The following is a 21,451-nucleotide window of genomic DNA, read 5'->3' on the forward strand; positions in this document are numbered from 1 at the left end:
TGCAATACCTGGGCTGCAGGTGCTTCAGAAGAGGGAATAAAAAAGTCTTATGGAAGACTACTGCGGTCCACATGTGGAAACAGCTGATAGCTGCTGTAATTGAAGGAGGTTATGGAGCCCTGGTGGCGCAGCAGTTAAGAACTCAGCTGCTAACCAGAAGGTCAGCAATTCGAATCCACCAGCTGCTCCTTGGAAACCCTATGGGGCAGTTCTACTCTGACCTGTAGGGTCATAATGAAAGGGAAATTATTGAACAATATCGTTAATATCACATGCAAGTAAATTTTTGCTGAAGATCATTCAAAAGCAGCTGCAGCAGTATATCAACACGGAACTGCCAGAAATTCAAGTTGGATTCAGAAGAGGACGCAGAAATAGAGATATCATTGCTGATGTCAGATGGATCCTGGCTAAAAGCAGAGGATACCAGAAAGATGTTTACCTGTGTTTTACTGACTATGCAAAGACATTCTACTGTGTGGATCATAACTGGATAATATTTCAAAGAATGAGAATTCCAGAACACTTAATTGTGCTCATGAGGAACCTGTACATAGATCGAGAGGCAGTTGTTCAAAGAGAACAAAGGGATACTGTGTGGTTTAAAGTCAGGAAAGGTGTGCGACAGGGTTGTATCCTTTCACCATACCTATTCAGTCTGTATCCTGAGCAAATAACCCAAGAAGCTGGAATATATGAAGATGAACAGGGCATTAGGTTTGGAGGAAAACTCATTAACAACCTGCTTTATGCAGATGACACAACCTTACTTGCTGAAAGTAAAAAGGACTTGAAGCACTTACTGATGAAGATCAAAGACCACAGCCTTCATTCAGTGTGGATTACACCTCAACATAAAGAAAACAAAAATCCTCACAACTCGGCCAAAAAGCAACATCATGATAAATGGGGAAAAGACTGAAGTTGTCAAGGATTTCATTTTACTTGGATCCGTAATCAACACTCATGGAAACAGCAGTCAAGAAATCAAAAGACGCATTGCATTGGGCAAAGCTGCTGCAGAAGACCTCTTTAAAGTGTTGAAAAGCAAATATCACCTTGAAGACCAAGGTGTGTCTAACCCAAGCTGTGGTGTTTTCAGTCACCTCCTATGCACGTGAAAGCTGGATGATGAATAAGGAAGAGTGAAGTAGAATTGACACCACTGAATTGTGTTGGAGAAGAGTATTGAATATACCATGGACTGCCAAAAGAACGAACAAATCTGTCTCGGAAGTACAACCAGAATGCTCCTTAGAAGCAAGGATAGTGACACTTCGTCTTAAATACTTTGGACATGTTGTCAGGAGGGATCAGACCCTGGAGAAGGACATCATGCTTGGTAAAGTAGAGTATCAGTGAGAAAAAGAGAGATGCTTAATGAGATAGATTGACACAGTGGCTGCAACAACGGGCTCAAGCATAACGGTTGTAAGCATGGCATAGGCAGGGCGGTGTTTCTTTCTGTTGTACACAGGGTTGCTGTGAGTTGGAACCAACTCAATGGCACCTAACAACAACAACGTCAGAATCGACTTGATGTCAATGTTTTTTTTTTTCAAAATCATGTTGCTTGTAAGCCTCCCAAAGTGGCTTGATCTTCCAATATCAATCATTCCTTCAGGTTCAGGCATTAAATTAGTCCACAAAGAGGACAAGGGAATCTTACTAATATAGATTTACTTGCATTTTATTTCCCAAATATAGGAGACATTTAGCCCTACTCATAGAGGGCAGAGGCTGCTCAATAACGTACAAAAGAACTTTAACAATGGCTTACTTCCTCAGTCTCCTTGACTCCCTTCCTGAGATGTGACTCCCAACTGTGGGCTTTGGGCCCCAGGAAGCGAGTGTGGCAAGTGCTACCATGAGAATTCAATGGATCTATACATGGGTTTTTTTTTAATACATGGAATGGAAACTGTGGTGGTATAGTGGTTAAGAGCTATGCCTGCTAACCAAAAAGTTTGGCAATTTGAATCCACCAGGAGCTCCTTGGAAACCCTATGGGCCAATTCTACTCTGTCGTATAGAGTCGCTGTGAGTCAGAATTGACTCGATGGCAGCAGGTTTGGTTTTTGGTTTTATACATGCAATAGGCATTGGTAGCATAGATCTTTCACCTCTGTGTTCTACTTTGTTTAAATCTGCATAGGTACTGTAAACCAGAACCCAGGGCTAGAAATTAAACATAGATACGTATATATAATTATTACTGAATCTATGATATCATTCTGTTATCATCTATTTCCTGAACCAACAGGCGTTTAGAATATAAAAATAGGTATTGTTATATGGGGCTCAGAAAAATTTTTGTTGCTTCAAAGTGCCCCTATGCTTGAGAAAGTTCAGAAATTTGGGGAGAACTTAGAGGTGGCACTGCTCTCAGGGTCCTGGGATCACCACCAGATTCTGATTGGCTATTATGGGTGGCATTTTTTTTTTTTATGCTAGAAGGAAGGAGGAGGGGAAGGGGAAGCAAGGGTATCTGAAGATGATGAAGAGTGTGTGTGCCCAGGTTTTATTTGTTTCATCTGGTTAGTAAAAGAACTTAAGGATATGTTTTCTAACCAAGTACTCTTGATTGGTGAGTACGTAATTTTTCATTCCTGGAAGCAAGTTGATAGTCTAGAGCATTTTGAAGTTTGCATTAAATCCCATTTTCTTGCTTTAAAGAGATGGAAATTTCTTTTTATATCTAGCACAAATTCATGGATGTTTAACTTCTAAAAAGGTAGTTTAATGTGTATTTGCTCATGACAATTTTCTTTGTGGAAGTGAATGATATGCTTCCCATGATTTGATTTGCACACACCTGAACTTACAATGTCCTAATTAAATACGTACTTTACAAATCCATACCGGATCCTTCAGCTGTTTTTCATAAATTAACTCCATTCAAATAATAACAAAACTTCCTCCCTTTCTAATAGAAAAAATATGCATGCTTTCTGGAAAGTGCCTCCAGCTTGAATATGTTTTGTATTTCCTATTTGTGAACTGGAATCCATAGAAGGATATTGACCCAGATGCCTATGCCACACCACCTTTCAATTAAATTACTATGAATACTCCAATTTTTAAATAGTAGAGTCTAGAGAACACAAGGATATTAATTCAGAAATATGAGACCTATCTTTTTCTTTTTAATCTTCTATATTTTTTTTTTATTAAACAATATTCTACTTCTTTTTTGGATTATTTGGTAGGTCATCTTGATCTTTCTTTCTTTTTTTTTTTTTTAACTCTTTTTAAAATATATCAACAGCTATAATTTCTGTGATGTTGATATTTCAGCACCTTCGCATCCAGCTAGTTGCCCCAGTCAGCTATAGATTTACTAATTCAACAAAGGAAGTGTATTCCCGAGATGCCCCACATGCTAGGGCCTAGACATTTTTGAGTTCCATTCCACATCCAGCTTCTGTATTTATTTCCACAAATTAATTCATTGATCTGACTCAATGAGTATGTACTGATATCAACCACTTGATACTTTGTTATATGCACTTTGATGAAACTAGAAAGAAAAGCACTCACTCAGGGATCCCTAAATTCCAGTCCTCTGTGAATTTCTGCTCTGTTAATACGGCCACAGAGACTTGGGCCAGTGCAGGAAGTCCTTTCTGAGTTTTGGAAGTAGACCTTCTGCTGAGTTCCTGGTTTGTTACTAAGGCCTCAGTTTTCTTGTCTACAAAATGGACACTGTAACAACACCTATTTCACTAGGTTATGCTGAGAATTAAACGGGTTAGTTCATGCAGTTAAGTTTTATTTATTCAACAAATATTTATTGTATATCTATTGTATGCCTGGCACATGTCCATCCCCCCACCACCCCAAACTTATATTTCCTCTGGGGTGAGAAGGAAAAGAAATAAACAATAAATATAATGACTAGATAAATTTTCTAGAAGGTGATGAGTGCTAGGGAAATTAAAAAAACAAACAAACAAACAATATATGGGATTGAAAATATTTGGGGGTATAGCCCGTCTCAATTTTAAATGTAGTTGTCAGGTTAGGCCTTATCAAGAAGCTGACATTTGAGCAAAGACTGGAACAAAGTGAGAGAGTTGGCCACCTGGATACCTGGAGGAAGATCGGCATTAACAGCTACCAAAAAGGGTTTAAGGTAGGAGAAAAGGAAAGCCAGTATGTAGGTGGAGTGGCAGAGAAATGAGCAGATCCAGGGACGGATTATCCAGTAAACAAAGTAAGCAAGGGCTTACTTGTGCTTGCTTACTAATCTGTAGTGAACAATTTCACCATATCTTTGGTGTTTTGAAAAGCATATGACATTGTTCACTACAGATTAGTAAGCAACTATAAGTAAGCCTGTGCTTACCTTGCTTACTGGGCAATCTGTCCCTGTCAGGAGCTGTAAATTTGAAAAAATGCTTTGATTATGTAGGAAGGTATTGTGGGATTGGGAGAGAGCCATATCTAGAAGCAAAACCTTTGATGTGGGGAAAAAATGTGAAATGGTTCACTACAGATGATCTGGTAAGCCTCCTGGAGAATCTACCCCTGGACAGGTCAGGTGGGGCTGGGGGGTAGATAGCACCATTTTTTTTTTTTTAACCCTTTTTAAGGATTGTAGCTTTTGGTCACTGAAATGGGTGCCAGCCACTGTAGAGTTTTAAACCCAAGACTAATGTGATATGACATAGGTTTTTAAAGCTCAATCTCATGGCTGTTTTGACAATAGGCTTTCCAGATGTAAGGAGACCACATGAAGTAATGTAATCCAGCAATCGCAGTAATCCAAGAGAGAGGGTATGAGCAGGAAGGTTGGTGAGAAGGGATTGCATTCTGGAAGGAGTTTGTGCAAAGCCAATAGAATTTCATCACAGAATGGATGAAGGGTGTTGTAGGAAGAGGAAGGATGACTCCGAGTTCTTTTTTTTTACGAGCAATTGGAAGAGATGGAGTTGCTCATCAGTGAAATGAGAAAGACTGTGCTAGAGTAGGTTTGGGGCAGGAGGTAAGGAGCTCAGTTTTGGAAATGGGCTGCTGGACTTAATACAGAAGCTGATATTTAATAACCCACTGCCATGGAGTCTATTCCAACATATAGCGATCCTATAGGACAGGGTAGAACTGCCCCATAAGGTTTCCAAGACTGTAATCCCTACAGAAGCCAACTGCCACATCTTTCTCCTGTGGAGTGGCTGGTGTGTTCAAACCTCCAACCTTTTGGTTAGCAGCCGAGTGCATTAACCAATGTGCCAGCAGGGCTTCTTGATGTTTTATTAGAATTAATAAAATAATTGTAAAATTAATATTTTCTCATAATTATTTAAAATAACTGATATGGAGGCTGCTTGGGCTGGACAATGAGGACAAGGGTCATTTGGGAAGGTAGCAATGTCTGTGTCTGGGAAACTAACAAACAAAGCAGCTCCTCAGGGTGCCTGATTGTCAGAGGTGCTGCTATATTGAAATGAGAGGTAATAGCTTGCTTAGCCATGCATCGTTTCACTAGATAAACAGTTTTCAGAGAGAGTTTACCAAGTACCAGTCATTATATGAGAATTTGCGTATGGGGGTGATACCCATGATGATATAAGTCTAGGGGAGTGTCTTAGGCTGGGTTCTCTAGAGAAGCTAAATGAGTAAAGTGTATATATATATATATATTTATATTTATATGAAGGAAACTGCTCATGCGATTGTAGAGGCTGAAATGTCCCAAGTCCATGTATCATGATAGAGGCTTCTCTCAATTCACATAGCCACAGAGGCTGGAGAACCCAAGATTGCCAGGTCGGAGAGCTGGGGCTCCCGCTCTCAGGCTGTGAAGATCGATGAATTCCAAGATCTTCAGACAAACTGATAGCTCAAGTCCCAAGAGCTGAAGGTCAGGCAAACAGGAGGCAGTGCAGGATTCAGAGTAAGCAAAAAAGCCAGCAGGTCTGCTTATATGTGGATGCAGACCACACCCCCCAGGGAAACTCACTTTCAACTGATTGGCTTCTCACAGCAGAGTCAATCAAGGGAGTGATCACATATAAACACTGAGAATCATGGCCCAGCCAAGTTGACACACAATCTTAACCATCACAGGGAGTAAAGAGTCTTATTAGCAAAGAGTCACAGTAGTAAAGAGTCTTATTAGATGTACCTGCCAAGTTGTGCAAAATACAAACAGTGTATTTGGGGTGTCAGAGGAGGCACTACTAAATTTAATTTGTCCTGGGATGTCTCTTCACACTCATATTCTTGCTGATTCTTGCTTCTTCTTCCTTCAGGTGCTTTTACTCCTTATTCAACCCCTCACTTCCCCTCCCTATAGTTTTCTGCTTCCCTTGAGGTATTCTGTGACTATCCTACCAAACCAAACCAAACCAAACCAAACCAAACCAAACCAAACCAAACCAAACCAAACCAAACCAAACCAAACCAAACCAAACCAAACCAAACCAAACCAAACCAAACCAAACCAAACCAGTTGCCATGGAGTAAGTTCCAACTCATAGCAACCCTAGAGTTAGACATGTAATGTGGAGGACTTAGAGGTGGTCCAGAAGGGGGGGCATCAGTTTTACTAAGGGATTAGAAAATTGGACCTGTGAAGAACACTTATAGGATTCTACATTATTTTATGAATATCAGAATGATTATACGTTAGAGATTTGTTCACTTATTAACATTAACAAACAATAATATACATTACCACATCCACCATAATAATAAATGAAAGGTGAAAAACAACACGATATTGATAAATATGAAAAAAAACTACTTGATGAAGTTCTACATATTCATCATTAAAAAAGTCTTAGCAAGATCTTTTTTTTAATTATTAACTTTTATTGAGCTTCAAGTGAACGTTTACAAATCAAGTCAGTCTGTCACATATAAGTTTATATACATCTTACTCCTTACTCCCACTTGCTCTCCCCCTAATGAGTCAGCCCTTCCAGTCTCTCCTTTCGTGACAATTTTGCCAGCTTCCAACTCTCTCTATCCTCCCATCCCCTCTCCAGACAGAAGATGCCAACACAGTCTCAAGTGTCCACCTGATATAATCAGCTCACTCTTCTTCAGCATCTCTCTCCTACCCACTGTCCAGTCCCTTTCATGTCTGATGAGTTGTCTTCGGGAATGGTTCCTGTCCTGTGCCAACAGAAGGTTTGGGGACCATGCCCATCGGGATTCCTCTAGTCACAGTCAGACCATTAAGTATGTTATTTTTATGAGAATTTGGGATCTGCATCCCACTGATCTCCTGCTCCCTCAGGGGTTCTCTATTGTGCTCCCTGTCAGGGCAGTCATTGATTGTGGCTGGGCACCAACTAGTTCTTCTGGTCTCAGGATAATGTAGGTCTCTGGTTCATGTGGCCCTTTCTGTCTCTTGGGCTCTTAGTTGTCGTGTGACCTTGGTGTTCTTCATTCTCCTTTGCTCCAGGTGGGTTGAGACCAATTGATGCATCTTAGATGGCCGCTTGTTAGCATTTAAGACCCCAGATGCCACATTTCAAAGTGGGGTGCAGAATGTTTTCATAACAGAATTATTTTGCCAATTGACTTAGAAGTCCCCTTAGAGCATGGTTCCCAAACCCCCACCCTTGCTCCGCTGACCTTTGAAGCATTCATTTTATCCTGGAAACTTTTTTGCTTTTGGTCCAGTCCAATTGGGCTGACCTTCCATGTATTGAGTGTTGTCCTTCCCTTCACCTAAAGCAGTTCTTATCTGCTAATTAATCAGTAAAAAACCCTCTCCCTCCCTCCCTCTCTCCCCCCCTCGTAACCACAAAAGTATGTGTTCTTCTCAGTTTATACTATTTCTCAAGATCTTATAATAGTGGTCTTATACAATATTTGTCCTTTTGCCTCTGACTGATTTCGCTCAGCATAATGCCTTCCAGGTTCCTCCATATTATGAAATGTTTCACAGATTCGTCACTGTTCTTTATCGATGCGTAGTATTCCATTGTGTGAATATACCACAATTTATTTACCCATTCATCCGTTGATGGACATCTTGGTTGCTTCCAGCTTTTTGCTATTGTAAACAGAGCTGCAATAAACATGGGTGTGCATATATCTGTTTGTGTGAAGGCTCTTGTTTCTCTAGGGTATATTCCGAGGAGTGGGATTTCTGGGTTGTATGGTAGTTCTATTTCTAACTGTTTAAGATAACGCCAGATAGATTTCCAAAGTGGTTGTACCATTTTACATTTATGGTAGTTCCATTTCTAACTGTTTAAGATAACGCCAGATAGATTTCCAAAGTGGTTGTACCATTTTACATTCCCACCAGCAGTGTATAAGAGTTCCAATCTCTCCGCAGCCTCTCCAACATTTATTATTTTGTGTTTTTTGGATTAATGCCAGCCTTGTTGGAGTGAGATGGAATCTCAAGCAAGATCTTAATAGAAGAAAAATTTCTTACACAGATAATGAGTATTAAAACAAATAAAACAGTAACAAACTTCACAGCTAATGGTGACAATTTAGAATCTATCTCATTAACTCAGAAAACAATACAATATGAAGAACATCAGTGTTTATACTCAAATTTCTAGTGATGTAATAAGACAAAAGCGAACAAGAAGTATAAGAATTGGATATGGAGAGACTAAAATGCCTTTTTTATGAAGATGATAAGGTTATATACGGACAAAGCCAACATAATTTATTGGTTTCCAATAAAAAGAGAGTTCTGCACATTTGCTGAGAATGAAATCCACGTACAAAAACCAATAGTCATTTTATACACTGGTAATAAACATTATAACAAAGATCCTACTCACAGTTTCAATAATACCCATAAAAAAAAAAAAAACCCATATGGCTCTATAAATAAATCTACCAAATATGAGCCAAATCTTTATAGGAAAAATTATAAAACGTTATTGAATATTTGAATAAATGGAGATTTAGCCTACTTTCACTGCTAAAAAAAAACAAAAAACAGAAAAAGCTCTATCTTAAATATATGAACACTCCCCAAATTAGCTTTCCAATTTCACTAAATTCCAACCAAAATCTAAAATAGATTTTTCATAGACCTTCATAAACTGAGCCTGAAATTCATATGGAAGAGCAGAAGGCCAGGAATAGCTAGAAAAATTTGACGAATTACAAAGTGGAGGAATTTTCCCTGCCAGATAGCAATGATTTATTATAGATCCACAGTAATTAAGACATTGTTGTATTATTACACAAGTAGACAAATACAGCAATGAACAGACTAAACAGCCTGGAATCAGACCCATACACATATGGGATATTGCTATGACAGCAATGAACAGACTAAAGAACCCAGAATTAGACCCACACACATATGGGATATTGTTATGACAGCAATGAACAGACTAAGGAACCCAGAATCAGACCCATACACATATGGGATATTGCTATGACAAAAGCTGCATTACACATCTGTGGAAAGGCTGGCTATTCAATAAACAAATGGTGCTGGAAAAATTGGTTGTCCATGTCAAGAAAATACGAGTGCATTACCCACAGCAAACTCACCATGGCAGAAACAGTATTTAATGAGGGAGTCCTATGTAGACAGAAGTAGTAACAGGTACACATTTCTCCCAATGTCCATTGCACAGTAGGGTGGTGCGTAGGTTTCTACTGTGGTCAGACATCAGACGTGATGAAAGAGCTACTGGCTGAGGAACGCATAAGCCGTGTGATTAGGAGGGATTCCAGCCCTCCCCTGGTGTAGGAACTGGGCTCCATGTCTTGGGTTATAGCTGTATGGCATGGTAGACTCTTGGCCTTCAACCCTGTTCTCCAATCTCAATATTTTCTCAGGATATTTTTCAAAAAACATATTTTAAGGTAGGCAAACTCCCTGGAAAGGAGATAGCCTTGAACAAGTTAACCCTTACTTCTCAATAAGGAAAAATTAAATTCCTACTTTACACTATACAGAAAATAATGACAAGTGATTTACAGACTGGAATGTGAAAAGCAAAACTTCAAAACTTTCAGAAAATATAAGAGAATAACTTACCATCTATCTCAAATACGTGAAAAGATTTTCTGATAGATGACAAATGGACAGAAATCCAGTCAATGGTGTGGAACTCATGATTAAAGCCAGAGTAACTTTTCTAAGGTAGATTGTACAATTATTGTAGTAAAGGCATCATAGTGGTCCTCTAACATGAATGCTCCTGTCTTAGTTATCTAGTGCTGGTATGATGGAAATACCACAAATGGAAGACTTTAACAAACAAAAATTTATTCTCTCACTGTTTAGGAGTCTAGAAGTCTGAATTCAAGGCATCAGCTCCAGGGGGAGGCTTTCTCTCTCTGTAGGCTCTTGAGGAAAGTTCTTGTCATCAGTTTTCCCCTGAGTCTAGGAGTTTCTCAGAGCAGGGACGCTGCATCCAAAGGATGTGCTCAGCACCCAGCTCTTCTTTCTTGATAGTAGGAGGTCCCTTTCTCTTCTCTCTCTTTTCTCTCCATTTATCTCTTGTAAGATAAAAGCTGATTCAGGCCACACTCCAGGGATTTCCCCTTACATATTGGATCAGGGCTGTGACCTGAGTAAGGGTGTTGTATCCTATCCTAATCCTCTTTAACATAACCTAATCTTGTCTAATTAATCACAGGCAGAGATTAGAATTTACAACAAGCAGAACAACTACATCAGATCACAAAATGGACGATAACTCTACAATACTGGGAATCATGGCCCAGCCAAGTTGACGCATATTTTTTGGGAACACAGTTTAATCCTTGACAAGTCCCTGGCAATATATGGTTTCCAATTTTTGCTTGAACATTCATATTGATCAAAATCACACTCCTCAATGGTTAGTTCTGAAGTCAGTGTTTACAGTGATATGTTTAGGTAAACATTATTTATAGCTGATGTTGATTACTTTCCCCCTCTATTATATTCTTGTTTTCTGTGGAGTTTATTATTTAATAATTTTCTTCAGGTAGGGGGCATTCATGTTTGTTTGTTTAGTTTCATTCCTACTTATTACTAGTTTAATCTAAACAGACACCAATTGCCTAAATTTTCTCTCAAACAAGCATGAAAATATTCTCTCAATTTCTTCTTCATGGACAATTAATTCCTGGATAATGCTGACAAGCTTTTTTCTGAACTGATTGCTTCTTCTACCAGGTTCACAGCAGTCACTGTGAGTTCTTTCTTCACCATCAGGCTGATGATTTCTATTTTTCCTCTTGTAATATACAGTTGGTTTCCTGGTTCTCAAAGTGCACTTTGTGTCATATGGATGGGAAAGTTCCCAATACATTCCTTCACTGAGAAAACACTCCACAGATTCTCCCAGTGAAGTACATTAAGTCAGAAAGCCTCCTCTATTGGATTTCTGGTTTCTTCTACCTCAGCTCTGTTCCCTTGGTTCTTCCCTGTCTTTGGGAGAGTGCGTCATCCAGTATATGTCTGAGAGACTAACTTCTGAAAATTTCTTTATTCTATTCTCACGCTTGTTTAACTATTTGCTTGGGTTTAAAATTCTAGGTTGAAAATTATTTATTTATTTATTTTTAGAGTTTTGGAAAAAAAAAAAAGATCCATTATAATCTAGCTTTTGGCATGGCTTTTTGGAACGAGGAAGCCATTCTGATTTGTTTATTTTTCCCACTCTGAAAACTTGTCAGGTGTTGTCTGTAGTTTGGGGTCTAGGGTAAGTTGATAATCACAGAGTTGCCTCAAACTGCATTAGAAGATATTTAAACTTTCCCAGATAAATATATATATTGCACAAGTACTTTTCAGAATCAGATTCCCTGGAGATAAAACAAATAAAAAAATAGATGGTTTAGGTAGAAGCTAAATCCATTGATCAATGGACACTTTCTTATTATTTTCCTAATACCTATCACTCTGCTAAAGCGAAAAAGTTAGAGGGAAATACAAGAAATTGTGTGTTATATTCTTGTACCTCACTGCCCGGTTGAGCTATAATTAATACTCCGCCTTGAAATTTGCTTTTGGATCTGTAACTTTGTACAAATCTAAGGCCATCTCACCAGTTCAAAAAGTGAAATATTTTTAAACATATTTTTTTAATGGAGATATCAGTTTTTGTTTCTGAAAACATTTTAATATTGTGATTTGGCTTTCAAGAACACTTACTTGGTAAGCAACTTTGAGTAACAACCTATATTTATGTGATTATGTCTCAGTACAAACATAGATGAATGGATTTTTCAAAAGTTCCTCACAAATTGGGAATGGAGAAGTAATAAAAATAAGGGAGGAAAATGTTCTTTAAAGAAACTTTTATTTATTTTGCCTGAGTAAGAGTGTTTTCCCCCTCAGATTTTTAGCAGTGCCAGAAATTGACAGCATAGGTAGTGAAGTAAAATCCCTTTTAGAGTAATTTTGGTGAAGATAAACAAATGAATCATTTTTATTAGATTGAATTACAACCCACACTAAATAATGTTTGAGATGCATACAATGATGATAAAAGTACTTAGGAAAAATAAACAAATAAAAGATAAACCCCCAAATTAGGCTAATTAGTACGCTATTGATGGAAAGTAGAGAAATAAAATGGGGAGATAAATCAGAGAAAAGGCACATTTAAAAAAAATATGTGAATTTTTAAATTGAATATTTGCATGCTCATAACTGGAAGTCAAAGGCTTTTTTTTTTTTAAGTTTGATGATTATTATTATTTCAAAGAGTCCACATCAAAATGTTATGTGCTCTCAGAAAGCAGAAGGTTATGAAGGGGCAGAACATTCTGCATAAATAGCAGGAAGTTGTGTTCAAGTTTGTGAGTGTAGAAAAAGGAGAAGAAAGCGTTAAACTTGAAGAGGAGGGTAGGACCCTCCATGAAGGAAGGACCTTGATTAGAGGCTGATGCGCATTGACTCTGGGGATAATGCAGCCACTCATGCGGGGAGAGTGACCTGATCAGATTTGTTTCTAGGCTGATAACTCTGCAGAGTGTGGATGATGGATCAGGGTACGGAACATTCTTGTCATATATCAATAAGGAGAATTATGCATTTTTTTTTTTTATGCTAAGAGGGAAATTTATATCAGGGCAGAAATTTACAGGGTGAACTATTTTCTCCTGAGCAGTAATCACTGTAAGTTTTTTTTTTAATGAGCTTATATTACTAAATCTGAAATGTTATCTGTACTATAAGACTGTACTCCTGGTATCTACTATTTTTGTTTTCAGATTGCACAGAAAATTCCTGATTCCTTACTAGTAAAAGATGGAATAAAGTGAAAAGAGGGCCTGACTGGTGGTCAGGGACTTGGATTCCATTTTTGCCCATGCTACGATCTCACTGTACCACAGTCGTCAAATTCTCTGTCCAGTACACAATTTTTCTCATCTGTAAAGTGAAGGTATTGGATACATTAATCTCTAAATTCCCATTTAAATGAATCCTTAATACTAACTTTATAACAAAATTTAAATATTTGTTATAAAGTTTGTCCAAAATCTTGGAAAGTTAACTAAATGGGATAATGATTTGATTTACCAATTTGGTTAGATATTGTGAGACCTGTTTTAAACTCCTCTGCATTTTATTTCCAATTCTACAAAATATCTGTAAAAGTACTAATTTAAATCGGATACAACTAGGAAAAAAAAGAAAATAAAATAGTTTCGTCATTCTGGTTTGAAAGAATTGAGAGGTGGTACGTTGAATCTATTATTTTCAGAAATGAATTGATGGGTAGTGACTGAACATATCAAGTTCAAGGTCCAAGCAATATTACTCCTCTGAATTAGTCCCAATATTTCAAGAATTTAAATGCTCATAAATGCTTCAGTTTAAGTAGCAACATTTGTCTACACCTTTTTGACAAATGGCAGGATACCTATTGAAGAGGAAGCTCAGAATACTGAATTAAATTAGAAATCCCTCTTCTCTGTGGACCTGGCTGTTCTACAACTTTTCTTTCTTTCTTTTTTTTTAGAGCAATGAGATGGATGGGCATTTTGAGACACCAAGAGAGAGCAGCCATTTTGAGCATTTTAAACGTCCTTTACTGCCCGTCGATGTACTGCCAAATAGCACAGTTATTACCTGCGTTGTTTACTGCCCTTTGATCATCTATGTGGTCTGGAGCCTAGAGCCAGTACAGTTTACATGGGAGTTTGGAAGCTTTTGACAGAAATTTGCTCAGTAGTAGGTTCTGGCGTAGTGGTTAAGTGCTACGGCTGCTAACCACAGGGTCGGAAGTTCGAATCTCCCAGGTGCTCCTGGAAACTCTATGGGGCAGTTCTACTCTGTCCTATAGGGTCGCTATGAGTCGGCATCGACTCGACGGCACTGGGTCTGGGAGGTTCTGTCAGGTAAACACTGCTTCTATGCAATGGATATCATGAAATGTGTAATTTTTTTCCATGGCTGATATTATGTTTGGTAATATCTAATTACAACTTCCTTTTGCTTTATTTGGAGTAGAAAGGAACAAGTTTCTCCCTAATATACCTGGTGAATACATATCAGAGCACTTAGATCAGGATTTCGAATCAAGAGATTTTAAGTCAGGGGTTTACAGACATCACTTTTTCTCCTCCCTCCAAATTGATAATTAGTTTATCTTGGTGGAAGAGACACAAGAAACTTGGCGTATCTTGTTTGTTTCCATGGCTGATACTATGTTTGATAATATCTAATTACAATGGGTTGGTTTGTTCCTTAGTATAAAGGTGTTGAACATGTTTCATTAAATGTATTGTTAAGGAGCTTTCTCATTCTAGTACACAAAAAAACTGATTGCGGTCGAGTCGGTTCCGATTCATAGCAACCCTATAGGACTGAGTAGGACTGCCCCGTAGGGTTTCCTAGGAGAGTCTGGTGAATTGGAACTGCCGACATTTTGGTCAGCAGCCATAGCTCTTAACCACTAGCCTACCAGGTTTTCCTACCTTTATGCTGAAAACTATAAAACATTCCTTAGAGAAATTAAAGATCAAAGTAAAAGAAGATATATCATGTTCTTAGAATGGAAGAATCAATGTTGTCAAGTTGTCAATTCTCAATTTGATCTATACATGAAACAAAAGCCAAACCAAAATCCCAAGAGATTTTGTTTGTGTAGAAATTAGGAAAAAAAAAAAATATATATATATATACGGAAATGCAAATGAATTAGAATATTCTCCTGAAAAAGAATAACCAAGTTGGTGGTCTTATTCATTCTGATTTCAAAACTAATTACAAATACACACCAATCAAGAAACTGGTATTCATGTAAGGATAATCAGATATATCAATGGAATAGAATAGAATTCTCAGAAATTTCTCTGTAATTAAACTCAATGGGGAAAGTTGTGTCTCTTTAACAAATTGTGGACCAAACTGGGTATTTACGCAGAACAAGAAATAAACTTCTACATCTATGTCATGCCACACACAAAAATTCACTCAAAGCTGATTATCAATTTTACCATAAAAAGTATAAACTTAGTAGAATAAAATATAGAATCCATTTGTGACCTTAAAATATACAAATATTTATTACAGTGGACAGAAAAAAGCCTGAAGTATAAAAGAAAAATTCCACAAATTGTATTTCATGAAAATTAAAAATCCTCTCTTCATGAAAATGTATCATTTGGACAATAAATAAAACACAGATAAAGAGAAAATATTCTCAACATGTATACCTGACAAAGAACTTGTATCCAGAATATATGAAAACTCTTACAATTCAATAATAAAAAGACTAAAAAAAAAAAAAATAAAAATGAACAAAAGACATGAAGAACACTTTACCAAATAAGATATACAAATGACCAATACACACAGGAAAAATTGTTCTTCATCATAGTCATCATGTGAAAAATAGTTAAAACGATCATGAAGTATATCTGTATACCCTCTAGAAGGTTAAAATACCATCAGATATTGGGAAAGGATGTGGAATGTCACACATTATTACTGGGAATGTAAAAAAGCACTTTGGAAAACTGTCAGTTTTTTAAAAAGTTAAGCAAATGCGTACCCTATGACTTAGCAATTCCACTCCTAGTTGTTACCCAAGAAAAATGAAAAAGCTCTACATAAGAATATTTCTAGAAGTTCTATTTATACCATCTCAAAAGAAGACTGGATAAACAAATGAACCTATAACCCATAAAATGGAATATTACTCAGTAATAAAAAGAAATGAACTACTGACATATGCAACATAATGAATAAATGAGTGAGTGAACAGCAAAAACACTAGGCTAAGTGAAAGAAGCTGGAGGTATAAAAATATATATTATATAATTCTATTTATAAGAAATTCTAGGACAGGCAAAACTAAGGTATTATGATAGAAATCAGATCACAGATTGCCTCTGGTGGTAGGAATTGACTGGAAAGGAACATGAGTGACCTTCCTGGGGTTATGGAAATAGTTTGGGCCTTAATAGGTGTGTCAGTTACACAAGTGTGTAAAATTTTTAAAACTGATTGAAAGGCATCTTTAAGATTTTAGCATTTTACTGTATGTGAACTATGCCTCAATAATAAAATATTCTGAAATAAAAAACCAAAAAAAAAAAAAAAACCTACACAAAAAACAAAATTCCATGGTGACCCGCCATTTCACACAGAGAAAAAGCTAACACCTGCAACATCCTACGTGATCTGCCTCCTATTATTCCACTAAGCCTGTCTGTTTCTATTCTATCCCTGACACACTCTACCAGCCACACTAGCCTCCTTGTTCATTTTCAATCACACCAAGTATGCTCTTGCCTTGGAACCTTTTCTCTGGCTGTTTCCTCTGCCTGGATTCTTCTTCTCCTAGGTACATTTTTGGCTCAGACTGTAACCTCCTTTGTGCCTTCTCTCAAGTCACCTTTTCAATAAGGTCTAGCCAATCACCTTTCTCTCTTACTCCTTTCTCATGCACACTCCTTTTCTCCCTAGCATACTTTTCCATTTGTCCCTGTAAAACTAATCATCTTTTACATGATTTACTTTCTACTATGTTTAATTTTCATTTTTTTCCCTCCTATACTACCAATCAAGCTCCATGAGAGAAGGGATTCCTGGCTAATTGGTCACTGACATATACTCAGTGTTTAGAGTAGTGCCTGGTACATAGTAGGCACTCAATAAATACTTGTTAGGTAATTAAGGAACAAGTGCTACAAATTAGTCCCTGTGGTTCAATGTCATTTTGTAAAACATTGTAAGTGGGCATGGGGGCCTAATTTGTGCACAAAAGTAGGCAGCATTTTGGGGTACCCCAGAAGGTGGTGCAGAGAATCCAAAGGAAGATTCTTTCTAGAAAAAATCTAGAGGACAAAAACGGGAGGGGCTTCTTGCTGTATTTTTAAATATGTGTGCAAACCTATTACATCTCTTCCCTGGAGGAGTCAGGTCTGCGTGGTCGGGTCAGTATGGCTAATACATTATGAAGTTATAACTCTGTGTCGCCTCATCTATTCTGCTTGTATGGGCATAAATGCCTGACCTTTCCGTGTTGAGCAAAGGCAGTGATGTTCTTTCCTGTGTCCTGGGTAAGCTGTCCTAGGAGGGTGAAGATCTGTGCTTAGATCACTTTCCCTGTCCTATCTTTGCACAGCAGGGCAGGCCCTCCCAGCGCAAGGAGTTGAAGAGGGCTTTAACAGAGACAGCTTCTAAGGAGGCTGAAATTGTGACATTGCCTGTGCTGTCTAGGTCTGCTTCACCAAGCTCAATAAATCACTTATCATCAGGAACTTACCTGGAATGGGTGGTCCACAGACTGTGCCAACCCAGATGGCTCCCCGCCATGACACTGATCACCGGCTTCACTGCGTTCTCTGATGTATTGGTTGGCTGCACAATGCAATGGTCTCGAGAGAGGGTTTTAGAGTTACACACACTTTGGGTTTGGTCCTGGCTCTATTATTTGCCAGCTATTCAAGATTAGAAGACACCTGAGAAGTTAGTTAGCTTCCTTAATCCTCAATTACTTATAAAATGAGACTAGTAATAATACCTCCCACATAAAATTGTGTGAAGATTGAATAATAGGATGCATATACAGCACTTTACACACGCCTATAATACACCCCACCCATAATACAGTAAGAGCTCCCTGACACTCACTTGTTGTTGTTATTATTATTAAGTCCCTGGGAATCATTTTTCTCCTAACAGGTACTTATATATTGGGCAATAATTATGTGTTAAGTGTTTAAACAGGCATGGTTTCCTTTTAGTTGCTCCATGTTTAAATAGACATGTACTAAATATTTTTAAAAACATAGTTCTTTTTTCAGTTGGAAATTTTAGCTCCATCTTCTATTCAGTAGTAATTGTCTGCAAAACACTTAAAACAATCTTGCACGTAAGAACATCTGTAGCCATGACCTGCAGTGGAAGAAAGATACCTTTGGTTTGAAGATACCTTTGTAGAATTTACCTTAGATCCAGGATTTGTCGTTAACACAAAATAAACAAGTAGAAGTTCATCAGCTGTTGTCATTTCTAATTGATATTAATTTGGTTCTTGCAAAGAAAATGGCATTCAGAATATTTTACAAGCTCTTCTTCTACAAGCGAATTCAGGTAAAGGGGGGAAAATGAAGAAGAAAAGAAAATGTGCTCTGTCTTCATTCTTATTTTCTTTCTCTACATACCGGGTAATGAAGCAGAAGTCTTCCTACAATCCTTATCTTCCTGCTTGGTGTGTTTTCCAAGATTTGGAAGGAAAAGCGAGAAGGTTGATTGGGATTAGCAGAGAGTAATGAGGATAGAAGTCACTATTCTGATTGTCTTCGGCGGAGCCACTGAAAGACCAGGCCTTGCACTCACATCTTGTTCCCATGAGCTGAGCACCAGCTAAGCCATATCCTTCTCCCCCACTGGTGGAAACAGCAGCATGGAATTCTCCAAACACTGTGTCCTAGCATTCATCTCTCTGATTTATTTGCTTTCAGAATAATGCTTTTCAGGTTGTCTAGTTAAGTTAGATGTGTTTTAGTTAAGTTAGACGTGGAACCAAGTTTAAGAAAGTTAAAGGGGTAAATTTAGCATGTTACATGTGACAACATTAACCGAAAAAGAGGAAGACCCTCAACGAGATGGATTGACGCAGTGGTTGCAATAAAGGGCTCAAGCATAACAATGATTGTAAGAATGGCACAAGACCGGGCAGTGTTTCATTCCGTGGTACATAGGGTCGCTATGAGTCGGAACCGATTCGACGGCACCTAACAACAACATATGACAACATTAAGTTATGTCAATCATTGAGATTATACATTGGTGGAAAATCAATGACTATTTTAAAAACTGTGTTATGAATGTTATGATCCTGGAATAGGCTATGACACTTTAATGAAAGCACAAGCTTGAATAATATATAATTCTTAGTTACACAAAGGGTAAGTGGCTCACAGGGGACATTCCATATGTCATTTGTATGCTTGTTTACAATTTTGACTTACAACCTAACTCCTTTACTAAGTCATTCATGCAACACTATCATTTTGTCTATGTATTAAAACAAACCAACCTGTTGCCGTCGAGTCAATTCTAACTCATAGTAACCCTATAGGACAGAGTAGAACTGTCTCATATGGTTTCCAAGGAGCACCTTGTGGATTTGAACTGCCAATCTTTTGGTTAGCAGCCGTAGCTCTTAACCACTATGCCACCAGGGTTTTCATCTATGTCTTAGTCAATTGTATTTAGGCACTGTGAACTAATATAGTCCCTGGGTTTTCCAGATGACATTATCGACCCAGACAAATATGTATGCCACCTAATATTTTACAGTGAATTACTGGCTGAGCTAAGTAATCTTAAGAGTTTGCATTCAGTTGTATTTTCATGGCCATTTATAGAGATATATTAAAAAGGAAATACCCAGCTTTTTAAGTATATAGCTTTTTCCTGACTGTAGTCAGCATGATGGCTATTGTACATAGTCAGGGAACTGTCACCTACTTTTGCACCATGGTTAGGGAAACGTTTGAATAGTGAAGACATTCATAAGCCTTCCTATGCAGTGTAACATCAGCGTAGATTTCAGTTGTTGATTTAACTGCAAGTCCATCCAGCCCAAGAATAATTCATTCAGTCAGTTCCCAGCCAACTGACCAGAATTGAGCTGCCCCACCTCCTCGTGAACCATCTTGACCTGAAGGAATCTCAGGGAGAGCAAGAGCAGCTGAATGATCATTCTCTGCTAGAAGGAACCAGATCTTTGGAGGCCTGGCTAGAAGGTTGGGCAATATAGTAGAACCATCTCCCAGAGGTGGAAAGTGTTCCGAAAGTTGAGTCTGGGAAAAGATTTTAAGGCACACCCCTGAGCAAAATTAGGGGCATTGCATTTAGGGCCCAAGTCCTGCACACTGATTATGGAGCTAGGCTGGTGACACCAATGTGTGAGATGATAAATGGTCGAGGCCTCTGAGGACCTGGAAAGGCCAACCCTGACTGGAGGCAATGAAACATAAAAATGTCCTGTGCTGCAGGTGGGGTTTAAATGCCTTCAGAAGCCTGTCTGTGGTGCCTGCTATAGAGCCTCTCATCTCCCCAGAAATATTGTGTTCTTCACGATGACTCTTGGAGACATGACTGGAAGGAAACATCTGATTTTGGTCCCACTCTTTGTCCTGAGGATCGTCTGTGGGAATGAAGGGGTGTTTGCAGAGAGGGGGAATGTGGTGGCATTAATCTCTGCAATCCCTCCAGCAATGTGATATTGCTTTTGGTTTCCTGTTTTCCTAGGTAGGGGTAGTTCTAATGGCTTCCACTTGACTTTTTCCATCATAATAGCCCTTACTTCACATGTCAGGAATTCAGTGCAGAGATTTCGCCAGTTGGTGAGCATGTTTATTCCATTTATGCGTTCTGGAACTGGAGAAATCAGTACAGGATATGTTTAGGGGCTCACAGGGTCCACTGTGAGAAAAACTTGAGCTAAGACTCCATTAATAACCTCCATACGTCCCTACTCTGACTGGTGGGCCACAGTGCTGTTTTAGGTCTCCTAGAATTAGCCTCAGTTCAGAGCCAGCATATACAATTAGTACACAATTTACCATAGAAGAGGGTTTTCAGAGTAAATGGAAGGAAGGTCTTATTTTTTTTTTTTTTAGAATTAGCCTCAGTTCAGAGCCAGCATATACAATTAGTACACAATCTACCATAGAAGAGGGTTTTCAGAGTAAATGGAAGGAAGGTCTTAGGATGCCAAGTTTACAGAGGATGGGAGACCTATTAGAGGCTATTTGTGCGGATAGCTCCAAAGGTAATGGAGTCATCAAGTATTTCTTCTTCCCATAACTACCTACTATTACTGTGTAAGTACAAGTAAGAAAAAAATAGGTAATAAAAAAAAAAATAACCAAGAGGAAAAGGAGAATAAAATGAAATAAGGATATTAAAAACACCATTTAAGTTAATAAAAAATTAAAAAATGGATGTTTGACAATACTAAAAATAGATGATAAAAAGCTAAGATTAACAATACAGAATAGGAAGTTCAGGTAAAAATTAGACTAAGTAGAAATAATT

This window comes from Elephas maximus, chromosome 12 (assembly GCF_024166365.1).
Source record: "Elephas maximus indicus isolate mEleMax1 chromosome 12, mEleMax1 primary haplotype, whole genome shotgun sequence".
NCBI classification, from domain to species: domain Eukaryota; kingdom Metazoa; phylum Chordata; class Mammalia; order Proboscidea; family Elephantidae; genus Elephas; species Elephas maximus.